Source organism: Taudactylus pleione, unplaced genomic scaffold, assembly GCF_031769625.1.
Source record: "Taudactylus pleione unplaced genomic scaffold, aTauple2 ptg000360l, whole genome shotgun sequence".
Lineage (NCBI taxonomy): Eukaryota > Metazoa > Chordata > Amphibia > Anura > Myobatrachidae > Taudactylus > Taudactylus pleione.
Window position 1 is genome coordinate 2,057,699 of NW_028284761.1, and position 8,117 is coordinate 2,065,815.

The following is an 8,117-nucleotide window of genomic DNA, read 5'->3' on the forward strand; positions in this document are numbered from 1 at the left end:
GGGGTATATGGCATGGGGTATATCTGTGAGGGCATATGGTATATTTCTGTAGGACATATCTATGTGGCACTACAGGGTTGGGGAATATGAGGCATATGTGGGTGCATATGGGGCACTATTAGTGGAGTTTACGGGACACTATTTAGAGGGCCTATATATGTTGCACTACAGTGTTAATTATAGATGTAGTCGGATGAAAGGAGGGGGGCTTCAAAAATCTCATTATATTGACATCATGGTGCTAGTAGACCTAGGGCTGGCCCTGATTATCTCTGAGGCATAGGTGGGCTCCCTTGAGCAGCCAAGGATAGCCTTGATACTCTGTTACCTTTGTCAGTTACTCAAGATTCCGAAAGCTCCTAATAAAAAAAGGCAAAATACAGAAAGGAGATATCTAAAGCTTACTGTCTCAGAAAACATCAAAGAACATTTATCAGGCATGACCAAGATTCCTGCTATTCATACATACAGTATATTGGGAGAAGGCCCTTATATAATGTAGATGATGTGGCACTGGTGTTTGCACAGGACTGTATACGACTGTCCCGAGGATAAAAATCCATATTTATGAAGTTACTGCTAAATACACCTTCCTAGGAAGTTTATCTCACCAGAGAATACAGATAGTGTAAATGTTCCATTCTGAAAAATGGGGGATGTTCCTCAGTAAATGTGAGATAGAATGTATGACTTATTTTATTAGCCTAACAAGGGCGTAACTACCATAGGAGCAGCTGCTATAGGGCTCACACCTGATGGGGGGGGGGCTGTCTTCCTTGTCTGTGCCATGTTTCTAGGGTATGAGGTCAGGAAGCCTGCGGTCGAAATGCCGATCGCCTGTTTCCATATTGATAGGTGTCGAAATCCCGATGCCTATCATTATCTCCATGCCAAAATCCGACGCCCGGCATTCCGAAGGAAGGTAAGCTGGGCGTCGGGAGCGATAGCCACGAGGGAGAGGGTAAGGTTTAGGGGCTCCAGTGGGGGACTTAGAGTTAGGCACCCCCCTGGAGGGTTAGGTTAGGGGAAGGGGGGGTTAGGGTTAGGCACCCCCCTGGAGGGTTAGAGTTAGGCTAGGGGAAGGGGGGGTTAGGGTTAGGCACCCCCCTGGGAGGGTTAGCTTTAGGGTGCATGGAGGGGGGGGTTAGGTTTTGGCACCCCTGGGGGGGGGAAAGGGTTAGGAATAGCTTAAATACTTACCGTCGGGATCTTCATTCTTCTGCCTTCCGGCGTCGGTATTACATACGCCGGCCTTTAGTCCGGCGGTATGTCATACTGATTCCGTTTCTAGTGAGTTGTGTTACCTTTAGGTGTACATGGTACCCTTACAAAAGTTACAAATTACTAGTTATTCCCTTGATACCTAATATACTGTAAAAGTAATTTTAACAGTTTTGTGACTAAGGGCTCTATTTATTAACATTATTTTTACTAAAATAAAGTGAAAAAGGGTGTTTTCACACCCTTTTCACATTATTTTAGTTTCACCTGTAGTTATTACAGGGCAATTGGAGTAGAATTAGTAAAATTCTACCCCAACCCCCAGTATCACTTATTTTTAGTAAAGCAGATCGCATTTCCCATAATTGTAATGGGAAATGTGATCCGACCATAGTTACTAAAAATAAATTGTAAAAAAAATACCGGGGGAAGCCCTGTGATAATAACGCCACCTGGAGGTGGCGTTATCCAGGGTCTCCCCCGGTTACCGGGCTCCCACTCTGCTCTAACGGGGAGAGCAGAGGCGGGAGCCGGTACCAGTAATCAGCTGTGTGGTCTAAGCAGACCGCAAGCTGATTGCTGTAAAAAAAAGGAAAAAAAAATTAAACATTTTTCTTTTTACTTACCTGAATCCAGGGACCGGTGATCGGGCCTCCGGTGATGGCTCGTCTCCGGTCAGCTGGTCTCCCTTAGTACACTGGGGCCCGGTCATCAGGTGATCGGGCCCCAGTGCAGTATGGGAGATCACCTGATCGGGAAGCCCGGAGAAGATCACCGGAGGTCAGGAGGTGCAGGTAAGTGTAATGAAGGGAGGGGGGGTCGCGGGGGTCCGCGATCGCGGAGGGTGGGGCTTAGCATCGGTGGGGGTTAGTAGCGGTGGTCGGTCGGCGCATGCGCGGGCTCTTAGTCGTAGTATTTTTTCCGAAAATACCGCGACTAGAGTGCGGATGGGATCCGCAGGGACAGAGCTTTATCGCAAGCTCTGTCCCTGCAAGGGATTTATAGTAAATCCCTGTGATATTGCCTGAATTCAATATGCGGATTGTAGTAAATAGAGCCCCAATGGGCATATTTATTATAAATTGTGGCCTGTCCCCCTGTTGTTGAGAATCCTTATCTCATATAGTGGCAATAAGGATTCTTTTATCACTTAAATGTATCATTAAGAGGCCATCCTGGTGGTCAGTAAGAGGTCGCTCTGCTTTCTCCTATGGGCTCACTTGCGGCTCTCCAGCTGTGCAGGCGCAATGCGCATTAGGATATCCTGCTACCCGCAGGAGAGGAATCGCAAGATCCCTCTCCGTCAGGGCTGCCTCATTGCAGTCAATGGGCAAACGCCTCCTGAAAATGACGTAAGCCCACGCATGCTAGATCCGCAAAGTTTTGCTTTACGGATCTCGTTAAATACCATCTCTATACCGTCATTAAATACTGTCTCTATAGAAAACTATGGGCACAGCTGCTGTGAGGGTTGGCAGCCAGAAAGCGCATATTACCTCCGATACCTCCTCCGTTCTGTATTGTTACATTTAAGGGATACTTATTTCTGCCCTCATACATGTGGAAACAGGAGTTTTCACATATTTTAAGGGCACAATTGATTAATATATAGGCCCCTAAAAGACGATATGCATGCACTACTCTCAATTTGTAATACTCAGGCCCGTATTCAATTAGAAGCAAAAAGCAGAGATCCGCAAAAAAGTATCGCCGATTGCGACTTTTCGCCAGTATTCAATTGCAAACACTTTTCGTGTACGCGAAAAGGCAATGCAATGTAATAGGCTAAAAAGATTCGCCTATGAATAGGTGGGAAAAAAAAGTGCAAAATCGCTATTTTGGGGTGCAAAAGTGGGGAAACCACTTAGCACCCTTGGGACAGCCCCCCAGAGGATAACTGCATCAAAGGAACACCCCAAAATAAGCACTTTGAAAAAGGGGGCGAAAAAGTTCAAAGTGGGGGTACAAACATAAAAAGTAGCGAAATAGACTTTTTGGGGGGTCTGCAAGTATGGGGGAGGTGTTTTTTTCACTGCAGGTGTTTGCTGAAGGTGCGTTTTTTACGTTTCTTATAACTTCACTTTAGCAGCTTATAAATATCCTTGCACCCATTTTCAGGTACCCCAAATATGACAGGAATACTTATTTTCTCCTAAAAACACTGCTTTATGCCATTCTTCACCACTTGTGCAAAGACGCTAATTAATGGCAATTGTGCGAGCTAAAGTACCCCAAACTGTTTCATTAGGACTAATCGTGCACTACCACATTGATCCCCAAAGTTTCTGCATCTTTTTGGGGGGTTCCGGCTGATTGCCCTGGATTCTGACACCACTTTTCGCCTGTTCTGACATCTTGTATCTCCGTTTTCGCATCTTTTGGAATCGAATAGGGCGAATTGCGGGTACGCGCACGACAAGTTTCCGCAGCTAAAATACGTGATGTAGGCGAAAAGTCCGGCAGGCGAAATAGTATCACGGGTGCGAAACTAATGGAATACGGGCCACAATTGGAACGTTGATTTTTGCCTTAAACTATAGACAAACGAATCCTTGTTATACATTAGACACGTATCTTTTCACCATCTTTGATTGCATTTTCGGAAAGATTTTGGATGCCTGTAAAAGCCCTGCTTCAGTATGCGAGTCCTTTTTAAATGCAAGCTGGAATAGGACTCTGTTTAAGAACAACAGCCCTGGGCAATCCCTTTGCAAACTATCAGCCTGTCTGCCTTCACAAACAAAGGAGTATTGTTTTCCACGTATGTTTTAAATACTACTGTAAAATTCTGTATCGTAGCACTAACACTTCTTGATTAAACTAAGAACTCTACGGTATACAATCTAGAAATAGCTTACCGCAAGCTAGACCATGCAAGAGATTTATCCATGGACATGTACAAAGAAATTATTCATGTAAACACAAAACCAAGGCTTATCATATTTATTCAAGCTTGATGTTCTATCTGTTTCATTTAAATACAAGATGAAAACAGAAAGTCTCGTTTTAAAGTTAAATGCCAAATTTAAATGCCAAAGTTATTTGAAAGTAATTATTATTCTGACATTAAGGGAGCAGTTCTAAGCTATGAGCAATGCAGGATTTTTATTATATGGTCATCTTAGTAAATAATATATGGTATATTTTGTGGACTATGGCAAAAGTGTGCATATGCATTGTGCCATATTTACTTAGGTCTGTTCAGATTTGGCACGTGCTGTATATTAATGCATTGCAAAGTCAAAATAAAATCTGCAAGTATCTGGAGATTTGTAACCCAACAAGATCTGTATAGGAAACAAGTGTAAGGGTAAGGGTGGAGGCAGACTTTTTGTGGTTACGGTTGTTGGAAATATGTATGTACAGGTGCAGTGGTATGGCAGAGTCATGTACACGGGTTGGGTATCAAATCCCGACACCGCAAGCCCGAAGACTGAAGATCCCGACAGAAGAGGTAAGTAACCTAACCCTCCCCATCTCAACCCCCTAACCCTCCCTTAAGGCTGCCTAACTCTAACCTCCCCGGTGGTGCCTAACCCTAACCTCCCCCCGGTGGTGCCTAACCCTAAACCCCCTCTCCGCAGCCTAACCTTAACCCTCCCCTGGGGGTACCTAACCCTAAATCTCCCCGAGGGTGACTAAACCTAACACCCCCTCCCGCAGCAAAGACACCTAAGACATGCCGACATATCTTCATTCGGCAAGCTATCTGTCGGGATTCCGGCATTGGGACCTAGATGGGCGTCGGGATTTCAACGCCTATCTTTAGTCCAGATTCAGGTTTTCGACGCCAGGATTTAGACAGGCGGCCATCGGTATTTTCACTCTATCCCATGTACACACCAGCGGATGCCTGATCAGTACAGACAGCCCGGATGCTTAACCAAATAAATTGATTTATTTGCTGTTAAGTGTTGTACAGTGCAGCAGTACTCACTCTGACATACTGGTTAAGATGGAGCGGATTTTACATAGGGGCTGCAGGGCAGCATCCTCCCCAGTAAAATTTGCCACCCCCAGTGAGCCAGTGAGCCCGTGCACTGGCTTCACTGGCAGTGGCTTCCCTTTGTAAGCGCTACCTGTCAATCACACACAGGACAGGCAGTTCCAGGGGGAGGGGTTTTCTACCCCTAGGACTGCCTGTCTGGGCTGCAATTAACAGAGAGCATGATTCCTTTGGAAGGCACTCCTCTGCCTTTCAGGCAGTTCTACCCGGTTTCTTCGGCTGGCATCCATGCTGTCCCTTGTAGCTGGTATATTGCGCATGCAACAGCCGCTTGTGTGCATGCGCTGGTTCCACCAACTTCCAGTTCCATTGCGCAGGTGCCAGGACCCGGCGAGGCCCTGGCCTGTCTCCTCCTCTCTGTACTAGTGCAGCCTGGGCATCCCCCCTCTTTCAAGAGGATAGGAGTCGCTGCTGGTGACCAGTAGAGTTTTATATTTTTCATTGCTATAAACTGTTGAAGGGATGTGTCTCTGGGTCTCATTCAGTTTCAGGAAGAAAGGACGATATAGCAAGTAACTGTGAACCTGGCCAAACCATGCTGCATTGCAAGGGGTGCAAATACATACAAAAAAATGTGCATGCATGGTAAATACTGGCTGCTTTTGCATGTAGCCAACAAATGCTGGACAGCTTTATTTTTACACTGCAGTTTAGATCTCAGTTTGGACACACCCATCCCACATCTAACTCTCTCTGCATGTGTTACATCTGTCCCACCTGCAGTGCAGCATGGTTTTACCAATGGGCACAGTTACTTGCTCTCCCTCTACTCCCAAAGCTGAATCAGGCCCTCTGTGCTTGGCGGAATGTTTAAGGGCTACATTTTAGTATTAAATTACAATTATTAACCGTGTATTTTATTTGAGTTGTACAGGAAAATGATTCCTCCAAGACTTTACTGTGTTTAAATGAAAAATGGTGTCTTTATGATTTTCTGTTATTTGATTTTCTGTATTTATCTGTGTGCACCCAATGCTCCAGGTCTACGAAGCCTCAAAAAGCATCAATTTGCCTCCACGTACAGTACACTAGTTCCACTACCCTGGATCAAAAAAGATACGTATTGTTTACTTCCCCAAGTAGGAATCAAGATCAACTTGGAAACAGAAACTGACTTAAGGGGCCTATCCACTAGGCGAACTGAAAGAGTGAACGTCTAGCGTGCAGACACTGAACATCATTCAGTGAAGGAGCCCAACCTCCTATCTCTGAACATGCTGAACCTGACGAGCGTCATCAGCTTGACGGGAATGTTCAGTAGATAGTCGGGATCGGCAAGGACCCAGCATGCACGCACATCGCTGGTCCTTGCCGGCTATCCATTACCCGACTTTTTGAACAATGTGACCAAAAACTCCTGGGTTTGGTCAGATTGTTCACAAAGTCGGGTAATGGATAGGCCCCATAAGGCCAAACAGGATCCTTGGCAAGATAATGGCCAGGGCCACCTGTCCCTCACCTCCATTTTAGATGGTCACAGGAAAATGGGTTAATCAGGGCTCCACAGCTGAGCCTTAGGCAGGAGCCTTTGCTGCCTAAAGGATGATCCAACTCAGGTACATTGTAGGCTTCACAGATCTGGTGACTCTGGCAAATGCTGCATCACAGGTAAGAAAGACACCTGACCATACCATATCTATAATGGGTGCAGGGTGTGTGGTGAAAATGGTCCAGGGGGACCCATAGCACACACCCTGCACCCATTAAATATATTTCTTGTGGCCGCTGTTGAAGAAATTTCCGGTGAAAATGATCCCAGTGATATGTGTATGTTCACAGCGCCAAAGTCTACACTTTGCATGCTCCAACCAGGAGGGGATGGGCACGCCCCCTCCTCTCATAAGACAACCCCTGCACCTGACTAGGTTTAGGTGAAATTCTTCTTAAGGTGATGTGTATTACGGAACAGAATGACACACATGAAATGAATGGTATGAATGGTGGCAGGTAACTAAATATATCCATTTACTCCTCTGCAACAGACTTGCTAATTGCTATGCATTGATTGGTGGATTCAAACATATGGACAGAGCCAATGAGTGACTGCAATCTCAGATCATTACACTGTGCTAAAGACATCGGTGGAGCGTCACCTATAGAAACTGAGAGGGAAGGTAAGTAATATAAACAATGTATTTTTGCTTTGTGTGTAACACTTGTGTGGTTTGTATCTAAAATTAAAAATGTTATCTTTCAATGGTCCATTCAATTGTATTATTTGTTTTATTTTGCATTTCATGTGTAATTTCAGTTATGACTATGTTCTCGTGTTAGCAAGTGATTTGCCCTGGTAATGGCATTTGATTTCCTCCGCGCTACTGTTTGTGTTATGTAAAATGAAGAGGTGATTGCTCAAAGTTGTCTTATTTTAGGCTTATCTTTTCATGGTAACAGATGTGAATAAAAGATCTGCAGCATTAAATGTGCTTTTAAGTCTCCAAAATGTATCAGCTAAATGTAACGATAATGAAACTTTAAACACTTGTAAATCAAAGACATACTACCTCCATCAGGGAGGATCAAACAGTGAGCAGCTCCAAGGCTGTAAATGTAAGGTGAGGCTGTGTGTAATATAAGGTATCTCAGAAGCATTTTCTGCTCATGTGTTTTTGACTTAGTACAGAAGGCAGTGTAATGGGTGATTTATTGGCATACAAGCACTGGCTAGTTCTATGAATGCAGGGTTCTAAGTAGAGATGTGCGCCGGGCCATTTTTGCTGGTTTTGGTTTTGGATCTGTATCCCCTTCATGTTTTGGATCTGGATTTGGTTTTGGTTTTGGATCTGGGTTTTTTTGCTAAAAAGCATAAAAACAGTTGAAATCATAATATTTAGACCTGCTTTTTGTTATTAACCTCAATAACATTTATTTTCAGTCACTTTTGACCACC